This window comes from Odocoileus virginianus, chromosome 12 (assembly GCF_023699985.2).
Source record: "Odocoileus virginianus isolate 20LAN1187 ecotype Illinois chromosome 12, Ovbor_1.2, whole genome shotgun sequence".
NCBI lineage: Eukaryota > Metazoa > Chordata > Mammalia > Artiodactyla > Cervidae > Odocoileus > Odocoileus virginianus.
In genome coordinates, this window is record NC_069685.1 from 27,627,265 (window position 1) to 27,650,000 (window position 22,736).

General features: G+C 40.8%; 3 pseudogenes; 2 read left to right on the top strand and 1 right to left on the bottom strand.

Moving 5' to 3' along the window:
• The first annotated feature begins 4,189 nt into the window (after positions 1–4,189).
• Positions 4,190–5,223, top strand: LOC110142076 (aminoacyl tRNA synthase complex-interacting multifunctional protein 1 pseudogene; annotated as a pseudogene).
• LOC110142075 (WD repeat-containing protein 82 pseudogene) lies at positions 5,053–6,237 on the bottom strand (annotated as a pseudogene).
• A 14,273-nt stretch (positions 6,238–20,510) lies between these two features.
• On the top strand, positions 20,511–21,599 carry LOC110142074 (glutaredoxin-3 pseudogene; annotated as a pseudogene).
• The last annotated feature ends 1,137 nt before the right edge of the window (positions 21,600–22,736 follow it).

Consider the following 22,736-nt stretch of genomic DNA (forward strand, 5'->3'; position numbering starts at 1 on the left):
TAAAATGTACATATTTTTACTTTATATTTTGATGCCAGCTGATTATACTAGAAGTAATAGCACTTCAGGTGGTAGTTACTGAACACAGAACAATAAAGGATATTATACTGTTAGGTTTTAAATTCTGTTTGAAAATGCTCTTACTAAAAAGCCCTATATATGTCCATTATTTGATTTCATCATATCATGACTGTTTAGGTTCTTAATTGGAGAGAAGTTATACCAAAAAAGACAATTTTATTTAATAAGTCACCAGTTAGAAGAATTCTCCTGCTGTATGAGTATAATATATGTGGAAGCCATCAAAGAAAAAGGAAGTTTTAATTGCAATAATAAGCTAAAGTATGTAAAATACTACATTCTATTGTATTCAGTCTTGGAATGTTTTGTAGAAAATGAGTTTCAGCCAAATCTTTGCTGAAGACTGGTTGCAACAACTGAAGAATGTTGGTAAATGCTTTTTGTGTGTTTTTATGTAAAATATTTTCTAAACAGATTTGTTAAAGTACGTGTCCTCTGGAGTAAATTGATATTGAGATATATATATATATATATAATGAATCATTTCAGCCTAAAGTTAAGTAAATCTACACTTGTGAATAGAGAAACCCTAAATATTCATGCAGTAAAAATTATGCAGTCTGTTAAGCAAAATGAGTAATTTTGTGTTTTGGACTTGAAATAAACAGTGTTCTATGGACAGTTCCTCAATCCCAGTTGAGTGTTCTCATTCTTAGGTAGTTTGATGGGCAGTCACTGAGTTTGGGGATGGGAGCTGTGGTGACTGGCGTTGCTGCTGTCCACCCCCTGCCCCACCCTTAACCACTATTTCCCCAACCTTCCTGGTTATTAGAACCACTCAAGGTGCTTGAAATACAAATTCTTGGTCCCCAGTCCAAACCTGCCACCCAGTGAGCCAGAATGGAAAAAGAGTGAGTCTCAGACTGTAAGGAGTCCCTTGGGTAATGCTTATGATCAGGCACAGTTGGGAAACACCACACTGATCTTTTCAAGTCATACAATTGACCTTTAAACAAGGGTTTGAACTATGTGAGTCCACTTTTATGCAGTATTACTATATGCAATAAATACTACAGTACTTCATGATCCACATTTGGTTGAATTTGTGGACGTGGAACTATAGATTTCAGAGGGCTGTAAGGGGAATTTCTGTCAGCACAGGTTAATACCTTAAACCCCCACATAATGTTCAAAGTTCAGCTGAATTGTCTGAGTCTTCTCCTTGAAATAGACTTAACCTTTGGACAATTTTGGTCTGATTCCCTGTATTCGTATTTTTGTTTCATTCCCTAAACGTCCATAGTGTTTCTGAGTAAAATGAGATTTCACATAAAAATGTAATGTGTGATTTTTTTTTAATAGTTTTATTCTCTTCAGTTTTTTAAATTTTTTTGATAGCATCTTCAAGTTGGCATTATGTTTCCCAAATAAAGACTATACTGTGAGTACTGGCACAGTTTCTCTTCATTAGAAAGTGAACCCATTCAGATTACAGATCAAGTTTTTTAAAACTTTGACTATGGTGCTAATGGTTACTTAGGTTTTCCTGGCAGTGATTCTACCTGCCTTCTTTGAAATCTGCAGAGTCTAACACATTACCCCCACCTATGATCTAGAAAGCAAAAGTTAATATATTGAACTAGTACTGGGGGAAATTATTCTGTTGAAAACTTGAGATAAATCAGACTCTCCTCACCCAAGTAGCCTGTTTACATTTTGATAACTGAGAAGTGCAACACAGTGCTAGAAATAGATGTCACTGGCATGTTAAGTGTATAGCCTTGTATACACTGTGTTTATGGATTAGAATAAGCTGGTAAGGAGGAAACTTTAATTTGCAAAGATACCTGTACCCCAATACTCTTAGCAGCATTGTTTACGATAGCCAAGACATGGAAGCAAATTAAATGATCAGTAGATGAATGAATAAAGATGTGATATATATGCATGGAATACTACTCAGCCATAAAAAGAATGAAATAATGCCATTTGCAGCAACATGGATGGACCTAGAAATTATCCTCTTAGGTAAGTATGTGGAATCTGAAAAGGTGATATAAATGAACTTATTTGCAAAACACCCACAGACATACAAAACAAACATGGTTACCAAAGGGGAAGGGAGGAGGGAATAAATTAGGTGTCTGGAATTAACATATATAGAAGAGAGAAATAACAAGGACCTGTAAAGCACCAGGAAGTATATTCAATAGGTTATAATAGCCTATAATGGAAAATAATTTGAAAAAGTATATATACATAATGTGTATATATAACAATATTGTACACTTGAAACTAACACAACATTGTAAATTATACTTCAATTTTCTTAATGGTTTAAAAAATAAAAAGCTGGTAATACTAAATATTAAATGTGTAAGTTGCTTTGAGCATAATGAAAATAAGTTACTGAAATGAGCATGGTTCTTTTCCTCTAATGAATTAAAAGCAGATGTTCAATGATAGCTTTTGAGTATGTATGTTCCATTAAGGTCAGCTATCAATCTGCTAGATGATAGTAATCACAGGGTCTGATCTATTTGTTGTGGCAAGGAAGTTCAAATGAAACCCACCCAACTTTTCCTTACTGTTTTTAGGCAAAATCCATCATTCCCAGGTAATGTCAGAAAGGCCTGAAACTTCTCAGACACACTTGTGAGTCACATTTCTCAGGAGACACTGGGCTAGATATTCAGGTTTGCATTTGTTCTACCATCAATGGTGACAACATTAGGAGTGCCTATGATTACTCCATTCAAGAGAGCACTTAATATGCTGTGAACACTATTCACAAGAGATTTTTCTGTCTTACTGTATCTACAGAGAGTCCAACTAAACCAAATTGTAAAGTTTAGTGTAAGAAAACTGGTAAATTGTTGAATTTTTCTTTTGCAATCATTTTTAGTGGTGGCATGGTATATTAGTGAAAATGCAGGATATGTCATGGTATGCTGCCAGTTGGGTTAAAGAGCAAAGTTTGGAAGATAAAGCAACAGACTTTATGCATTTTCCCATTTATAAAAGTAATATATGTTTAGTGTACAGAAAAAGATTAAGAAAACGATAAGCAAAATTAAACAATCTCTTAAACTAACTTAATCTCTTAAACTAATCTTCCCACATCTCTTTTTTTTATTTTTATTTTTTGGCTGCATGAAGTGGCTTGCAGGGTCTTAGTTCCCTGACCAGGGATTAAACCTGCACCCTCAGCAGTAAAAGCTTGGAGTCCTAACCACTTAGGCTTTTCCATTTAGATACCCATCTGATCATGCCAAACCTCTGTACCTGGAACCTCAGCGTGAATGCATCCTTTTCCTCACAGACTTGCCTCTGCTCGCATGCTCTCTATCAGAGCTGCTGCTATTTACTCTCCTGGCTTGTCTTCCTACCTCTCTACTAGTTCTCATCGAGTTCATTGTCCCTATCGGCAGTCTGAAATAAATTTGACCTGTTTCCTTACCTCAAGGCCTTAAGTGATGACAACTTACTTCCAATTTCAAGACAGGGAGGGCTTAGGCCTCTTCATCAGTTCCCACTGAACTATTACATAAAATGACTAGTAGCTTCCAGAACATACCTCTAGCTACTTACCCACTCCATTCTTCAGTCTATATTTTACTCTTCCCTATACCTTGCCAAGTTTAACTGCCCTTCTAGCTAATTGGCCCAGTCATAGAGACTCAAGCTCACACACACTGCCCCCAGACTGAATTAGAGAGCCCCAGTTCCATGGCTCCCAGTATCACAGGTAATTCCGTATCACTGAATTCACTATTGTGCTGTAATCATCTGTCTTCCCTGATCAGGGACCAGAGCATACCCATATTTTAGGCCCAGTGTTTTTCCTAAGGGCTTCCCTGGTAGCTCAGCCGGTAAAGAATCCACCTGCAATGCAGGAGATCCTGGTTTGATTCCTGGGCTGGGGAGATTCTCTGGAGAATGGATAGATTACCCCCTCCAGTATTCTTGGGCTTCCCTAGTGGTAGAGACAGTAAAGAATTTGCCTGCAATGTGGGAGACCTGGGGTTGATCCCTAGGTTGGGAAGATCCCCTGGAGGAGGGCATGGCAACCCACTCCAGTATTCATTCATGCCTGGACAGAGGAGCCTGGTGGGCTACAGTCCAGAGGGTCACAAAGAGTCAAGACTGAGCAACTGAGCACACTTTTTCTAAACTTAGACACATAGTATCTGTTCAGAATTTTTTGTTCATAAAATGAGAGGGTAGACTAAATCAATAAACTTTAAATGAGGGCTCCAAGGAAATATTAAGAACTGAGGGGAGGCACTCCTTAGCTGCTCCCAGCTGAAGCTGTTGAGGTGCCTCAGTCCACTGATAGATGATTTTCTACCATTTCTTGGCAAAAATGGCAACCAGTGATGCTATTGATTGTAGCAGAAAGGTGCAGAAGCAGATCAAATTATTGAATATCTTAAGCAGAAAATTGCTCTAATTAAGGAGAAAGCAATTTTGCAGACAACTTTGAGAGAAGAGAAGAAACTTCAAGTTGAAAATGCTAAACTGAAGAAAAGTTGAAGGATTGAAATGAGCTAATTAAGGCAGAAATTCAAAATGGAGTAAAATATCATTTCCATCTGGTACTCCACTAAAAGCTGATTCTACAGTTTCTGAAAATGAGATACAATCCATACCAATAACAATCATATCTTCTGGTGCTAAAGAGCAAATAAAGAAGGAAGAGGAGAAGAAGAAAAGATGAAAGAGAAAACTGAAAAGAGAGAAAAAGGAGAAAAAACAGCAACCAGTAGCTGACTCTAAGCCTGTTGATGTTTCCCGTCTGGATCTTCGAATTGGTTGTATCATCACTGCCAGAAAACACCCTTTGCAGATTATTTGTATGTAGATGAAGTAGATGTTGGAGCCCCAAGAACAGTGATCAGTGGCCTGGTGAATCATGTTCCTCTTAACAGATGCAAAATCGGATGGTGGTGGTTTTACTTGTCTCAGGCAATGGTGATGTGTGAAAGTTCACCAGAGAAAGTTGAAATCTTGGCACCTCCTAATGGATCTGTTCCTGGAGACAGAATTACGTTTGTAAAAAGCTCGGCAAAGTAACTTTTTTCTTTTGAGCAGATGTATAGCACATTCTTGGGAAGACCCTGCGGAAGCATGCTCTCCATCTCCAGTCCAGTCAAATGATCCAATCCCACTATTATCTTGGTCCCCTCTGAGTTTTTTCCTACTTGCCACCCCTTGCTGTACAGAAAACAGCCAAGCACCATGCAGGTCAGTCATCAATGGTGGGCAACCAGAAGGCTGTGTTAGAACAAGCGCTGGCAAAGGTCATGAACTTGGGGTTGAACTGCAAACAGGTAATGGGGCCTGTGTATTTGCCATCCAATACAGCTACTTGTACACCACTCTCTCTCTTCCAGCATGGATCTTACCATCCTCTGAACCAATCATAATAAACTGGGAGTCTGGGGTAAACTAGGCCTCCAATGTGACAGCCTTGCTGTTAGCATAACCCCCAAACATAGGCATCACCACTCCCTTGAATGCGTCAATCAGATGGATGCAGCTGCCATTGGTGGAGATGAGGATGAGCTTGCCATCATTGCTGAACTTCAGTCCTGTCCACTCACAAGTCCAGTCATATTGTATCTTAAATGTTGCAAACGGCCCCTTATCAAAAGAGGGAAGATCATAAAGTTTGACCATTTCAGAATTGACATCTGCAGCAAAAATTAATCCTTCTGGATCAAAAGGACAAACTGGCTTGCCCTGTAGATGCATGAGACCCTGGCAGTTAGGAGAGCGGAGATCCCAGAGCCAAATGGTCTTATCAAGAGACCCAGAAATGAAAGTGTCATCCACAGGTGACATGGACAAGGCCACCACCCTTTTGCTATGTCCAGGAAAGTACCTGATATATTTGTTGTCATGCAAGGACAGGTAGCGAATAGTATCGTCTCTTTTGTTAGAGCTGTAAACTACTTTATTTGCTGCATGAGAGTATCTGATGAGATCCACGCTGTCTTACTGTACAGGGTTCTCTTTGGTTTGCCCTCCTGGCAGTCATAGAGCACGATGGAGTCGTCGTCGCTGCTCGAGATGACAATCTCGCCATTGGGGCTGAAGTCGAAGCAGTTGATCTTGTCAGAATTTTCGCAGAACACCTTGGCGACGCGGAAGCACCGCAGCACGCTATCGATCAGCTTCATGGCGGCGATTGCCTACCATGACAAGGAGCTGAATCCTAAGAAGATGATTTCAGAGCAGATCCAGCCTGATCTTTACACTAATGATGACTGCATGGCTACATACAAAGGCGCTCCCCTTGAGGTGAAAGGGAAGGGAGTGTGTAGGGCTCAAACTATGGCCAACAGTGGAATAAAATAAAAACACTTCAGTTTCTGAAATGTATTAGAGAAAACAATAAAAAGAAATACATTTGTCACTCATACCTAAAATAAAAAAAAAGAGAGAACTGAGAAAAGAGCCTAAGAGCTACATCAGAGCAGCACCTCTTTGTTTTGTTTGTAGGCTTGCAAATAAGTTTGAAAAGGTTTTTGTACTATTAAAAAAAAAAAAAAAGGTGAGAAAATCACTGGACTAGATAATCTCTAGTACCCTTTAGTTTATAAATACAATTCAAGGGAAGAACCATATAGTCTTATTCATATCTAGCAATGCTGTTTGACAGCAGAATACAGATTTGTCTTCATGACCCAACTAGATCAAGGCACAAGCACCATAGAGCAACTTTGACCTGAGTGCCTATTTAAACAAAATTTGCAGGAACAACAGCTTACAGGCTTCACTGAAGAGGTGATCAAAGGAAAACCAGAGGAAAGGAAAGGACACCCTTTTTTTTCCCTTATAACTAAAAACACTCATCAATACCTTGAAACCCCACCCAGGGAGTTGTTCGCACCCTCCCACGATGCCCTCTGATCTCCACCCCCAACACTCCCATCACCATGGCACTGATTGCAGCTCCTGGTCTCTTCCAGAGGTGATGCAGAAGAAGGCAAGTGAGAAAAGACACAAGTTTAAATTTGATCTAACCAAAGACAAACTGCAAGGTAATAAAAGCATACTGAAAACAGTTCCACCTGCTGCACGCACCTGGAAAGCAATGCCTTATTTGTGGGGAAAGACCTTTTACACTTAGTACTGTGCTAAAGGTGAGAAAGGAGACAAAGGCAAGATAAGATAGGAATAAATCACCTTTGTTATGTAAGAAACGCCAGAGCAAACTTTAGTTCCTTCTGTGTTTCAGCTGGGTCTCAGAGGAAGCATTTAGGCCTTGAAGGGAATCTGCTGCTTTCTGGTGACCTTGGGCAAGTTTCTGAATTCTATGAGCCTAATTTTCCTGTTAGACATCACCAGATGGTCAATACATTGATTATATTCTTTGTAGCTAAAGATGGAGAAGCTCTACACAGTCAGCAAAAACAAGACTGGGAGCTGACTGTGGCTCAGATCATGAACTCCTTATTGGCAAATTCAGACTTAAATTGAAGAACATAGGGAAAGCCACTAAGGCATTCAGGTATGACCTAAATCAAATCTCTTGATTATACAGTAGAAGTGACAAATAGATTCAAGGGATTAGATCTAATAGACAAGAGTGTCTGAAGAACTATGGATGGAGGTTCATAACATTGTTCAGGAGGTGGTGATCAAAACCATCCCCAAGAAAAAGGAACGCAAAAAGGCAAAATGGTTGTCTGAGAGGCCTTACAAATACCTGAGTAAAGAAGAGAAGCAAAAGGCAAAGGAGAAAAGGAAAAATATACCCATTTGAATGTAGAGTTCCAGTGAATAGCAAGGAGAGATAAGAAAGGCTCTTTAAGTGATAGTGCAAAGAAATAGAGGAAAACAATAGAACGGGAAAGACTAGAGATCTCTTCAAGAAAATTAGAGATACCAAGGGAATATTTCATGCAAAGATAGGCACAATAAGGAACAGAAACAGTATGGACAGAAGCAGAAGACATTAAGAAGAGGTGGCAAGAATACACAGAAGAACTATATGAAAAAGATCTTAATGACCCAGGTAACCATAATGGTATGATCACTCACATAGAGCCAGACATCCTGGAGTGTGAAATCAACTGGGCCTTAGGAAACATCACTACACACAAAGCTAGTGGAGGTGATGGAATTCCAGCTGAGTGTTTCAAATACTGATGGTGTTAAAGTGCGGCACTCAATATGTCAGCAAATTTGGAAAACTCAGTAGTGGCCACACGACTGGAAAAGTCAGTTTTCTTTCCAATCCCAAAGAAAGGCAATGCCAAAGAGTGTTCAAACTACTGCACAATTACACTCATTTCACACGCTAGCAAAATAATGCTCAAAATCCTTCAAGCTAGGCTCCAACAGTATATGAACCAAGAAATTCCAGATGTACAAGCTGGATTTAGAAAAGGGAGAGGAACCAAAGATCAAATTGCCAGCATCCATTGGATCTTAGAAAAAGCTAGAGAATTCCAGAAAAACTACTTCATTGACTATGCTAAAGCCTTTGACTATGTGGATCACAACAAACTGTGGAAAATCCTTAAAGAGATGGGAATACCAGACCACCTTACCTCCACCTTATCACCTTACCTCCTGAGAAACCTGTATGCAGGTCAAGAAGCAACAGTTAGAGCTGGACATAAAACAATGGACTGGTACCAAATTGGGAAAGGAGTACGTCAAGGCTGTATATTGTCAACCTACTTATTTAACTTATATGCAGAGTACATCATGTGAAATGCCCGGCTGGATGAAGCACAAGCTGGAATCAAGATTGCTGGGAGAAATATCAATAACCTCCGATATGCAGATGACACCATCCTTATGGCAGAAAGTGAAGAGGAACTAAAAAGCCTCTTGATGAAAGTAAAAAAGGAGAGTGAAAAAGTTGGCTTACAGTTCAACATTCAAAAAGTAAAGATCATGGCATCTGGTCCCATCATTTCATGGCAAATAGATGGAGAAACAATGGAAACAGTGACAGAATTTATTTTCTTGGGCTCCAAAATCACTGTGGACAGTGATGGCAGCCATTAAATTAAAAGATGCTTGCTCCTTGGAAGAAAAGTTATGACAAACCTAGACAGCATATTAAAAAGCAGAGATATTACTTTGCATACAAAGGCCCATATAGTCAAAGCTATATGGATGTGAGAGCTGGACAAATGGAGGTTTTTCCAGTAGTCATGTACGGATGTGAGGGCTGGGCAATGGAGAAGGCTGAGCCCCAAACTTCCAGCTGTGATGCTGGAGAATACTCTCGAGAGTCCCTTGGACAGCAAGGAGATCAAACCTGTCAATCCTAAAGGAAATCAACCCTGAATCTCCATTGAAAGGACTAATGCTGAAACTGAAGCTCCAATACTTTGGCCACTGATAAAAAGAGCCAACTCATTGGAAAAGACTCCCGATGCTGGGAAAGATTGAAGGCGGGAGGAGAAGGGAACAGTAGCTGATGAGATGGTTGAATGGCATCCCCGACTTGATGGACATGAGTTTGAGCTTGAGGAGACAGTGAAAGACAGGCAAGCCTGGTGTGCTGTGGTCCACGAGGTCGCAAAGAGTTGGACACAACTAAGCAACTGAACAGCAACAACAATATTCCCGTTAGTCTCTTCAGAGAGACTAATAATACCTATTTCACAGATAAGAAATAAGGTAAATGCCACTAACCCCATGACATATACTACACACTATTCCTTCCTTTGCAGTGGTAGAAAGACATTTAAATGTCTTTTAGGTGGTATATAATTTTGTTCTTATCTGAAGGTAACAATCTTTTGTTAATTAAATTGATAATTCTAATGACACTAGTTTTTTCTCAGTTTACCAGTAACAAAGAATTGTTGTGTTTACTAACAGAGCATCAAGGCAATAGTAAACTTCAGCAAAAATGCCAGGAGCAATAGATCCACATTTATTAATATTCTCAAATGCCCAACTCATAATTTATTTAGAATCTAGATTCAGGTTGAGGTTATCCTGAAATCACTTGCATAACTTTGTTAACCATTTGTGTAACTTGCAGATGAGATGTCAGAGACAACTGAGTGATTTTATTAAGTTGAAAACACCTCATTACTGATCAGTTTCACTGTAAAGTAGTCACATTATATCTAGGCTAACTAAGAGCAAATGTGAAAATGCATGATTTATAGCAATGAGTTCAGTGTGTTTACTGTTAGCTTCACAGATTTGTGTGCATTGTTTTAGTTAACCTTGTTTCAACTGCCATGAAATAATTGAGAATTATCTCACAACCTAGTTTGCATTAAGCAAAACTGGTGATTAGAATAGCCAAATATATTGCGAATGCACTATTCAAATGTTTTTTTCAAACGGCTGAATCTTTTAAAGCAAATTAGAGCTTCAGTCATCCTAAGTGAAAAAATTACTAGACTTTCTGTAAAACAATTATCCTTCAATTAAAAAATGGATAAATTTGAAAAAGGAAACAACAAAAAAGCAGTATTGTAACAAATTCAATAAATATTTTTTTAAATGGAAAAAAACCACTAGACTGGCATATCTCTAACATATATTTTTGAGCAGTCAGAATTTAGTTCAAATTAGACTTTACTCATGATGGTTAACTATGTTAACTTGGCTGGGACTTCCCAGGTGGCATAGTGGTAAAGAATCTGCCTACCAATGCAGGAGACACCAGAGACGCAGATTCAATTCCTGGGTTGGAAAGATTCCCCTGGAATAGGAAGTGACAACCCACTCCAGTATACTTGCCTGGAGAATTCCATGGATAGAGGAGCCTGGGGAACTAGAGACCATGGGGTCCACAAAGAGCCAGATATGATTGAGCACGTACATGCATGCACACAGCTTGGCTAGTCTGTGATGCCCAGTTGTTTGGTCAAACAGTAGTCTAGATGTTGTTGTGAAGGTATTTGTGTTATGTGATTAACATTTGCAAATCAGTTGACTTGAAGCAAAACAGTTTACTCTTTATAAGGAGGGTAGGCCTCATCCACTAAGTTGAAGATGAGGTTTCTGCAAGAAAGAAGCAGTTCTGCCTCAAGACTCCAATATATCAATATAAACCCTGCCTGAGTTTTCAACCTGCTAACCTGCCTTGTAGACTTCAGACCCAAGAGTGCATCAACTTTTACCTGAGTTTCTAGCTGGTCAACCATGAAGACTTCAGGCTCACCAGTCCCCACAAATGTGTAAGCCAATTCTGAATCTCTATTATCTATCTATCTGTCTAGAGAGAAGATATAGATATATAGATATCTATAATTCCCCAAAGATTTAGATCTGTATTCAAAGATCACACATATCTCTGTCTGTATCTCCTATTGGTCTGTTTCTCCGGAGAACTCTAACACCCTACTATATTCTAATTATTAGTACATATGAGACTTTAAAAGTTCTACTTCATTTTTGTAATTAAATGACAAATTCCTTCTTGATTTAGTTCAATACTTAATACTTGATCTGATATGGCTACCTGGGCTTCAGTTTCTGAAGTATCTCTGACAGATACTTCAGCCATGAAATATAATACTTTAACCAATATGCATCCCATTGTTCCAGACAAAACCTGAAATAGCTTTTTATCTAATCTCTGAAATAAGATTTCATCAGCGGTTATGAGATGGACAAAGAGGAAAGATTAACACAATTAATCCTTCTACTCCCAAAGATACCAAAGTCAATGTGAAATATAAGAGAAGAGCATAGTCTACGGCCATACCACCCTGAACGCGCCCGATCTCGTCTGATCTTGGAAGCTAAGCAGGGTCGGGCCTGGTTAGTACTTGGATGGGAGAAGAGCATAACCTAGTGATTTTATGCAAAATCACTTCCACTGACCACAAGATTTTTTAAAATAATTTTTAAATTAATTTAACAGAAGTAATCTGAAGTCATTATCCTGGGGAGATTATCTTTGGGGAGAAACAAAACCTTCAAGCATTGTAGCTAATGGAATATTTGACCTGCCCAGTCTCCAATTCCTGATTTCTCTCCAAAGACAACCACGATTTTCAGTTTAGTGTATATCCTTCTGATCTTTTTTTCTAAGCATTTACATTCGTATAGCTGTTCCTGTGGAAATATTGCAAAACTTAAGTTCCAGAATCTATAGGCAAACTGCCTGAGTTTAAATCCTAACTTTGCGACTTTAGGCAAGACACTCAACTTCTCCATGCTGTTTTCAAGTCTGTAATATGGGAATGATAATTATAGCACCCAAGTCATGGAGATGTTTTGAATGTCAGTGAGTTCACCTATGTAAAGTGCTTGGAGAACAGTGTCTGGCATGGCACATAGTAAGTACTACAAAGTATCATCTATGTGTTAGTCACTCAGTCATGTCCTGACTCTTTGCAACCCCATGGACTGTGCCTGCCAGGCTCCTCTGTCCATGGAATTCTTCAGGCAAGAATACTGGAGTGGACAGCCATTCCCTTCTCCAGGGGATCTTCCTAACCCAGGGATCAAACCCAGTTTTCCTGCATTGCAGGGAGATTCTTTACTGTCGGAGCCACCGGAGAAGCCCTAGCTATTATCATTTTCACCTCCTTTTTGAAACCATACATGGCATCCTACTTTGTTACTTTGTTACATCCTACATATGTTACTTTGCAAATTTGTTTAGAACAGGGACTCTCTTGTGGCCCAGTGGCTAAGACTGTTCTCTCAACACTGGGGGCCAGGTTCAATGCCTGGTCAGGGAATTAGATCCCCCATGTCACAACTAAGAGTTCACATGCTGCAACTCAAGATCCCTCATGCCACAACTAAGGCCTGGCCCAGCTAAATAAAAAAAATTTTTTTAATTTGCTTAACCCACTCATGTATTTTGGAAATCTTTCTGTAATATTACAAATAAAATCTACCTCTTCTTTTTTCAACTATTTCAAGTCTCATTTTCCATATAGTGATTTCAATCTACTCCTCAGTACCTAAAAGAAATATCTACATTTATTTACCCAAATAGTTCACTTTTTACATATGGTTCAGTGAACTAATGTATCTGGGGCCTCAGGGTGGGGGAGGGAAGTGCTTGGTGAACTAAAAAGCATTATGGAAATATCTGTATAGATGTCTTCACTGGGTATCAAGTGGAGAAGGAGATAAGACTCCGCCTTATCTGGGTCATACCCATTACTACCCTAGGTAGCCTCCATTCATTTTTGAGGCTTGGTTTTCATTTACTAAAAGTCGTGACTCACTAAAGATGTAAGCAGTCTTTGGCAAAGCTACCATCCTCTGACTGTTCTGTTTTTCCCTTCTTCCGCTTGAGTTGCTGCCTCACCGCCTTGAAAGAAGCAGCACGCATCTTTAAAGAAAAGCAAGGGAGGACAAATGATTGGCATGGTTGAAGGTGATGTTTACATTGCAGTTCTACTTCGTTTTAAAGCTCCCCTTTGAGGGCATCTCCTCTTTTGGGCCCAGAAAGGGTTAGGAAGTGCTGCCACCTCATCTGGTGCTATTGGAGCCCACTGCAGAGGGCCAGGTGAGAGAGCAAGGCAGGGCGCAAAGGGAGGCGAGGGAGGCTGCTGCTTTGATCTTCCTTATGTTACCCTCAGGCTGTTCTTTAAGTAGACACAGCACCTGGTACAGTTCCTAGTGCAAAGCAGGCATTTGGCAAACGTTTGCTGATTAAATAAATGAATCAATTAAACCTTTACTTGCCATAGCAGAAGAGAGTATATTTTCACATCATAAAAAAGTGGGGGAAAGTGTTTTGTATTATCAGCATCTATTTTTATATCTCTCCCACTTCCCTCTCTTAGATCCTCATCCTACGACATTAACTCTTAGGAGCCAAAAAAAAAAATCTCTTAGGAGCAGAAATACTGTCTTATCTATCTTTGTGTCTCTAGCCCTAGGACAGTATCTGCTCATAAATATTAATGAGCAAATGAATAAATAATTTTAGCTACATTAGGTTTGTGGTAAAGCAATACTTACTTTTATTGATAGGTTAAGAGTGCTCCAAAAGGCAGAAGACCTGAGGTGAGGCTCACTCTAGCTTCCTCCGGGGAAAACTCACCTTTATGAGTCTGAGTCAGACTAGTCAGTCTGTGAATCCTCTAAGTATTGGGAAACAAGGCAGATGCTCCTGGGGCATTCTGTTCTTTTGCCATCCACCAAGCTGCGAAGTACTCCTCATCCTTAGCCAATCAAGTCTTTGAACTGATATTTCTTCCCAGTCACAAGTCTGAGCTGATGCAATGGTGTTCTAGAGGTTATAGGAGAAAAGTTGCTGGCAATCATCTCTGAAAGACCCAACCCTTACTTCTGTTTATGTGGCAAAGGTTTTTCACAACAATCAGCCTTCTCAAGAAGTATACCCATAGCTTGCCTCACCAGGCCTCAGTGAGAGTCAGAGGGTGAAGCCATGGTCAGGCAGGAAACACTGCACTCTTGAGAGAATAAAATCACTGTCAGCACACTTGCCAGGGTGCTCAGAGGATGAAAAACGTATACCATGCCTTAGAAGAAAGAAGAACAGAAGTCTGAGTCCTGGTGAGAGTTTTCAAGTGGATCCCAAGGCTAAATAAATGAATGGTGTGTCTCTTCATACAAATATAGCTAGCAAAGAGAAAGGATGGGACACTCAAGTGGGCCCAGCAAAGACACTGAATTTTCACTCTTACAAATGCACTGTGAATGTGAGAGCTGAAAGTCGGGAGGAAAGTTAAAATGGGGCGGTAGCAAACAATCACTTCCTTTGCTTCCCATATCTTGCAGTGCTCACCTTGTCTAACTTGGCAGAAAGGAGGTCAGCAGCAGAACACAGGATCCAAATCCATTTCATACTCCAGATGTGAGTTCCCAGAGAATCCTGTGGGAGATGGGACTGATCTGATGTGTTGGGGCAGGAAGAAAGGCAACTCAAAGAGAGGAAAAGAGCCAAAATAGCATTCTTCAAATAAAGAATTCTTCCCCTGCCTTCATTCCTAGGAGCAGAAGCTTTTATTTTCGTGAGGGGATCACAGGAAAGTTTCCTGGTGTAAACTACAAGCTCTTCCACATCGATTCTTCAGAGGATGTTCCAAACTCCAACTCTGCCCTGCCCTATGTCGTTTTGGATGTGGTATTTGAAATAAGAGTATTTAACATTTCCCTCTGTGCTGGCTTTGTGCCTGTACATTAACTTGGCAGTCACCAGGACTTCCATTGCATTTACCTTCAGCCAGGCCTTACCTTGCTAAAACAAATCATATATTGTGAACTTCACATAAAGAAAAGATAATTCACAAAAGTTTTACCCTTTTAGAACTTAGATAAATTATGTCTCTAGGCTATTCAAAAGTCATACTCTTTATGTGGTGGTGGTGGTTTAGTTGTTAAGTTGTGTCTGAGACTCTTTGTGACCCTAAGGACTGTAGCCCACCAGGCTCCTCTATCCATGGGATTTCCCAGGCAAGAATACTGAAGTGGGTTGCCATTTCCTTCTCCAGGGGATGTTCCTAACTCTGGGATCATTCTGCATGTAGGTTGATTCTTTACAGACTGAGCCACCAGGGAAGCCCCATACTCTTTGCATATCCCCTCAAAACAGGGCCTACGCTTATGGGGCTCTAAAGATGAGTTTCTTACCTGGGCATCTACCAAGAGCTGAGGAAGCCAAGAAATAACTCATTGCAAAGAGTTAGGAAGACACCCTCTCTGCAACCTCTCAATCCTGTGAAAACATACTTCACAAAGACATGAACACTCTTGTTCAACACAGCCCCTTTGAGACCAGATGGAGCAGTTACATATTCAAACCATATAATCAAGAATATAATATATAGAAATTCTTTTTCTTCCAATAAACCTTCAACCCAATTAAATCTCTATTTTTAACTTGCATTTCCCTTCATAATGGCTGTAAAGTGGCCCCAAATTCTTTGTAGCTAATCACACTGAGGTGAAATCCGTTTCTGCACTCCGTGAATATGGTAGGGTCCTCGGACTTGCTTTGACCAAGAGAATGTAGTAGAAGTGACTTCTGGTCTTCACCTCAAGAGGGCTCACAGCTTCTGCTCTTATCTTTTTGGAAAGTTTCCACCATTCTGTGAAAAAGACTGGAAGTCAAGTTCAAGTTCAGTCGCTCAGTCGTGTCCGACTCTTTGTGACCCCATGAATCGCATCATACCAGGCCTCCCTGTCCATCAACAACTCCCGGAGTTCATTCAAACTCATGTCCATCGAGTTGGTGATGCCATCCAGCCATCTCATCCTCTGTCGCCCCCTTCTCCTCCTGCCCCCAATCCCTCCCAGCATCAGGGTCTTTTCTAATGAGTCAACTCTTTGCATGAGGTGGCCAAAGTATTGGAGTTTCAGCTTCAGCATCAGTCCTTCCAATGAACACCCAGGACTGATCTCTCCTAGGATGGACTCATTGGATCTCCTTGTAGTCTAAGGGACTCTCAAGAGTCTTCTCCAACACCACAGTTCAAAAGCATCAATTTTTCAGCACTCAGCTTTCTTCACAGTCCAACTCTCACATCCATACATGACCACTGGAAAAACCATAGCCTTGACTAGATGGACTTTTGTTGGCAAAGTAATGTCTCTGCTTTTTAATATATTATCTAGGTTGGTCATAACTTTCTTTCCAAAGAGTAAGCGTCTTTTAATTTCATGGCTGTAATCACCATCTGCAGTGATTTTGGAGCCCAGAAAACTAAAGTCTGACACTGTTTCCACTGTTTCCCCATCTATTTGCCATGAAGTGATGGGACCAGATGCCATGATCTTAGTTTTCTGATGTTGAGCTTTAAACCAACTTTTTCACTCTCCTCTTTCACTTTCATCAAGACGCTTTTTAGTTCCTCTTCACTTTCTGCCATAAGGGTGGTGTCATCTGCATATCTGACGTTATTGATATTTCTCCCGGCATTCTTGATTCCAGCTTGTGTTTCTTTCAGCCCAGCATTTCTCATTATGTACTCTGCATATAAGTTAAATAAGCAGGGTGACAATATACAGCCTGACATACTTCTTTTCCTATTTGGAGCCAGTCTGTTGTTCCATGTCCAGTTCTACCTGTTGCTTCCTGACCTGCATACAGATTTCTCCAGAGGCAGGTCAGGTGGTCTGGTATTCCCATCTCTTTCAGAATTTTCCACAGTTTATTGTGATCCACACAGGCAAAGGCTTTGGCATAGTCAATAAAGCAGAAATAGACGTTTTTCTGGAATTCTCTTGCTTTTTCGATGATCCAGCAGATGTTGGCAATTTGATCTCTGGTTCCTCTGCCTTTTCCAAAACCAGCTTGAATATCTGGAAGTTCATGGTTCATAAATTGCTGAAGCCTGGCTTGGAGAATTTTGAGCATTACTTTACTAGCGTGTGAGATGAGTGAAATTGTGCGGTAGTTTGAGCATTCTTTGGCATTGCCTTTCCCTTGGTATCTCTGATTTTCTTGAAGAGATCTCTAGTCTTTCCCATTCTGTTCTTTTCCTCTATTTCTTTGCATTGATCTCTGAGGATGGCTTTCTTATCTCTCCTTGCTATTCTTTGGAACTCTGCATTCAAATGGGAATATGTTTCCGTTTCTCCTTTGCTTTTTGCTTCTCTTCTTTTCACAGCTATTTGTAAGGCCTCCTCAGACAGCCATTTTCCTTTTTTGCATTTCTTTTCCATGGGGATGGTCTTGATCCCTGTCTCCTGTACAGTGTCGTGAACCTCCATCCATAGTTCATCAGGCACTCTGTCTGTCAGATCTAGTCCCTTAAATCTATTTCTCACTTCCACTGTATAATCATAAGGGATTTGATTCAGGTCATACCAGAATGGTCTAGTGGTTTTCCCTACTTTCTTCAATTTAAGTCTGAATGTGGCAAAAGGAGTTCATGATCTGAGCCATGGTCAGCTCCCAGTCTTGTTTTTGCTGATTGTATAAAGCTTCTCCATCTTTGGCTGCAAAGAACATATAATCAATCTGATTTCGGTGTTGACCATCTGGTGATGTTCACGTGTAGAGTCTTCTCTTGTGTTGTTGGAAGAGTTATGACCAGTGTGTTCTCTTGGCAAAACTCTATTAACCTTTGCCCTGCTTCATTCTGTACTCCACGGCCAAATGTGCCTGTTACTCCAGGTGTTTCTTGATTTCCCACTTTTGCATTCTGGTCCCCTATAATGAAAAGGACATCCTTTTTGGGTGTTAGTTCTAGAAAGTCTTGTAGGTCTTCATAGAACTGTTCAACTTCAGCTTCTTCAGCATTACTGGTTGGGGCATAGATTTGGATTACCGTGATATTGAATGGCTTGCCTTGGAAACGAAGAGAGATCATTCTGTCATTTTTGAGATTGCATCAAAGTACTCCATTTCAGACTCTTTTATTGACCATGATGGCTACTCCATTTCTTCTAAAGGATTCCTGCCCACAGTAGTAGATATAATGGTCATCTGAGTTAAATTCACCCATTCCAGTCCATTTTAGTTCACTGATTCCTAGAATGTCGACGTTCACTCTTGCCATCTCCTGTTTGACCACTTCCAATTTGCCTTGATTCATGGACCTAGCATTCCAGGTTCCTATGCAATATTTGCTCTTTACTGCTTCGGACCTTGCTTCTATCACCAGTCACATCCACTGGGTATTGTTTTTGCTTTGGCTCCACCCCTTCATTCTTTCTGGAGTTATTTCTCCACTGATCTCCAGTAGCATATTGGGCAGCTATTGACCTGGGGAGTTCCTCTTTCAGTATCCTATCATTTTGCCTTTTCATACTCTTTATGGGGTTCTCAAGGCAAGAATACTGAAGTAGTTTGCCATTCCCTTCTCCAGGGGACCACGTTCTGTCAGACCTCTCCACCATGACCCAACCGTCTTGGGTGGCCCCATATGGCATGGCTTAGTTCATTGAGTTAGACATGACTGTGGTCCTCTGATCAGATTGGCTAGTTTTCTGTGATTATGGTTTTAGTGTGTCTGCCCTCTGATGCCCTCTCGCAACACCTACCATCTTACTTGGGCCCAATTGTCCCTTCTGAGGCAGCAGACCTATGAATGAGGCCATGTTGGATGGTCTAGTCTCACGCAATCCCCAGATAACTGCAGTTTTGAAAGTGACCTCAAGCAAGAATGGCAGGAGAGCCCCTCCAGCTAGGTCTGGCCCAATGCCAACCAATAGAAACTGTGAGCAAATGAATGATGGCTTTTTAAGCCATTAACATGTGGGATGATTTGTTATGCAACACTAGATAACTGATACAACTCTGGTGGTTGAAATCATCAGTTCAGCTCAGTTCAGTCGCTCAGTCGTGTCCGACTCTTTGTGACCCCATAAATCGCAGGATACCAGGCCTCCCTGTCCATCAACGACTCCCGGAATTCATTCAAACTCATGTCCATAGAGTCGGTGATGCCATCCAGCCATCTCATCCTCTGTCATCCCCTTCTCCTCTTGCCCCCAATCCCTCCCAGCATCAGGGTCTTTTCTAATGAGTCAGCTCTTTGCGTGAGATAGCCAAAGTATTGGAGTTTCAGCTTCAACATCAGTCCTTCCAATGAATACCCAGGACTGATCTCTCCTAGGATGGACTGGTTGAATCTCCTTGCAGTCCAAGGGACTCTCAAGAGTCTTCTCCAACACCACAGTTCAAAAGCATCAATTTTTCAGCACTCAGCTTTCTTCACAGTCCAACTCTCACATCCATACATAACCACTGGAAAAACCATAGCCTTGACTAGATGGACTTTTGTTGGCAAAGTAATGTCTCTGCTTTTTAATATATTATCTAGGTTGGTCATAACTTTCTTTCCAAAGAGTAAGCGTCTTTTAATTTCATGGCTGCAATCACGATCTGTAGTGATTTAGGAGCCCCCCAAAATAAAGTCTGACACTGTTTCCACTGTCTCCCCATCTATTTACCATGAAGTGATGGGACCAGATGCCATGATCTTAGTTTTCTGATGTTGAGCTTTAAGCCAACTTTTTCTGAATGTTGAGCTTTAAGCCAACTTTTTCACTCTCCTCTTTCACTTTCATCAGAGGCTTTTTAGTTCCTCCTCACTTTCTGCCATAAGGGTGGTGTCATCTGCATATCTGAGGTTATTGATGTTTCTCCCGGCAATCTTGATTCAAGCTTGTACTTCTTCCAGCCCAGAGTTTCTAAATGAGTTTGATTTAAATTCAATCAATTTAAAATTTCCTCATCTGTAGCTTTGTCTCAAAGTGGCATATAAAGTTCTCTACAACTATATATAAGATCTGAACAATGCATTTGATATACTGAAACTATTACATAAAACGCTACATTCAACAGAGAGTATATTTCAAAGGGACCCTGGCAATCCAGTGGCTAAGACTCTGTCCTTCCAATGCAGAGGGCACAGGTTCAATCCCTGGTCAAGGGAATTAAGATCCCACATGCTGAGTGGTGAGGCCAACACACACACACACACACACACACAAACAACAAACAAACAATATAAAGTGAATCTCATAGGTTTGGGGCATATACATAGTGTTTCCACCACAGGGCTTACAGTCCATGGGGCTGCAAAGAGTTGGACATGACAGGCAGCATGGCAGCAGGGGCGGCTGCGGTGGTGGCAGCCGTGGCGGAGGCCGGCCCAGCCCGGCAGTGTGAGGAGCTGCTGCGCCTCAGAGCCACGTCCTTTCTTGTGGTCCATGCCTGGGCACCACGAGCTCCTCAGTACGCTCAGATGAACGACGTGATGGCAGAGCTCGCCAAAGGGCACCCACAAGTTGCATTCATGAAATTGGAAGCTGAAGCTGTTCCTGAAGTGTCTGAAAAATATGAAATTAGTTATGCTCCCACCTTTCTGTTTTTCAAGAATTCTCAGAAAATGGACTGATTAGATGGTGCCCATGGCCCCAGAGTTGAGCAAAAATGTTCAGCAACATGCACCTAGTGGCTCCTTCTTACACAGTGGTAGTGAGCACCTGAAGGAAGACCTCAGCCTGCCCCTGAAGAAGTTATTTCTCGCTGCCTGCTGCATGCTATTCATGAAGGGAACACCTCAGGAGCCACGCTGTGGTTTCAGCAAGTAGATGGTGGAAATTCTTAACAAACATAATATTCAGTTTAGCAGTTTCCACATCTTCTCAGATGAAGTTCGTCAGGCCCTCAAAACCTATTCCAATTGGCCCACCTATCCCCAGCACTATGTTTCTGGAGAGCTCATAGGAGGACTTGATATAATTAAGCAGCTAGAAGCATCTAAAGAACTAGATATGACTTGCCCCAAAGCCCCCAAGTTAGAGCAAAGTCTCAAAGTAATGACAAATAAAGCTTCTCTGATGCTCTTTATGAAAGGAAACAAGCAGGAAGCTTAGTGTGGCTTCAGCAGACAGATTCTGGAAATATTAAATAGTACTGGGGTTGAATATGAGACATTTGATATATTGGAGGATGAAGAAGTTCAGCAAGTATTAAAAGCTTACTCCAATTGGCCAACGTACCCTCAGCTGTATGTGAAGCGGGAGCTTGTCAGAGGACTGGACATCGTTAAGGAACTGAAAGAAAATGGGGACTTGCTGCCCATACTGAAAGGAGAAAATTGATGAACGTTAGGCTTGATGCCCACCCACGGCAGGAAGGCTTCCTCCAGCGGAGCAGTTCATGATTTTGTCCTCAGAAATGGACTAGGAGGAGAAAATACTCATCCCCAGTATCATGTGTATTTCACAAGGCTGTGCTAAATAATGTCTGTGACCTTTTTTCCACCAAAAATAGAACCCAATAAACATCTTCAAGTTCAATTAAAAAAAAAAATTGGACATGACTTAGTGATTAAAACAACAACTAAGTCTTTAAGGTAAGTCTTTAAGCTTTGGTGTCCTGGAAGTTGAAATCAAAATTATGGCCATGACTGGGAAGATCCAGAGGAATCGTGTGGAGAGGGAGGTGGGAGGGGGAATCGGGATGGGGAATACATGTAAATCCATGGCTGATTCACGTCAATGTATGACAAAAACCACTACAATATTGTAAAGTAATTAGCCGCCAACTAATAAAAATTAATGAAAAAAAAATTATGCCAATGACACCAGGTCCTCTGTTTTTGCAAAGGTTGCCATCCTTCTGTTTGTGATTGATTCTGAAAGTCTTCTCTTAGACAACCACAGAGAATATCTGAATGTCAGGCTATGCGAGATTTTGTGTATTTAATTTTCTCCTGCTCAACTTAAAAAATTTAGGCTTTATTGAGGTATTTGTTGTTCAGTTGCTAAATTGTATCCAATCCTTTTGAAACCCTATGGACTGTCACCCACCGGTTTCTTCTGTCCATGGGATTTCCCAGGCAAGAATACTAGAGTGGGTTGCCATTTCTTTCTCCAGGGGATCTTTCTGACCCAGGGATCAAACCCATGTCTCCTGCATTGGCAGGAAGATTCTCTACCACTAGCCACCAGGGAAGCCCTTTATTGAGGTACAGTTGACATATAAAATTGTAAGACATTAAACATGGTCATTGTAGTGAAAGGATCCCCCCCATCTTAATGCATCTACCAGATTCCTGCTCAACCTTTATCAAAAGTCCAGTTGAAGGAAATACGCAAGGTACACATCTTAAAGAACATAGGCCATTTGCCTAGATGGCTCACTATATTCCCTGGATTATCATAGAGTTGCATAAGAAATCCACTGTCTTCCTTCAGTCTGAGCATTCTTTGGCATTGTCTTTCTTTGGGATTGGAATGAAAACGGACCTTTTTCAGTCCTGTGGCCACTGTTGAGTTTTCCAAATTTGCTGGCATATGGAGTGCAGCACTTTCACAGCATC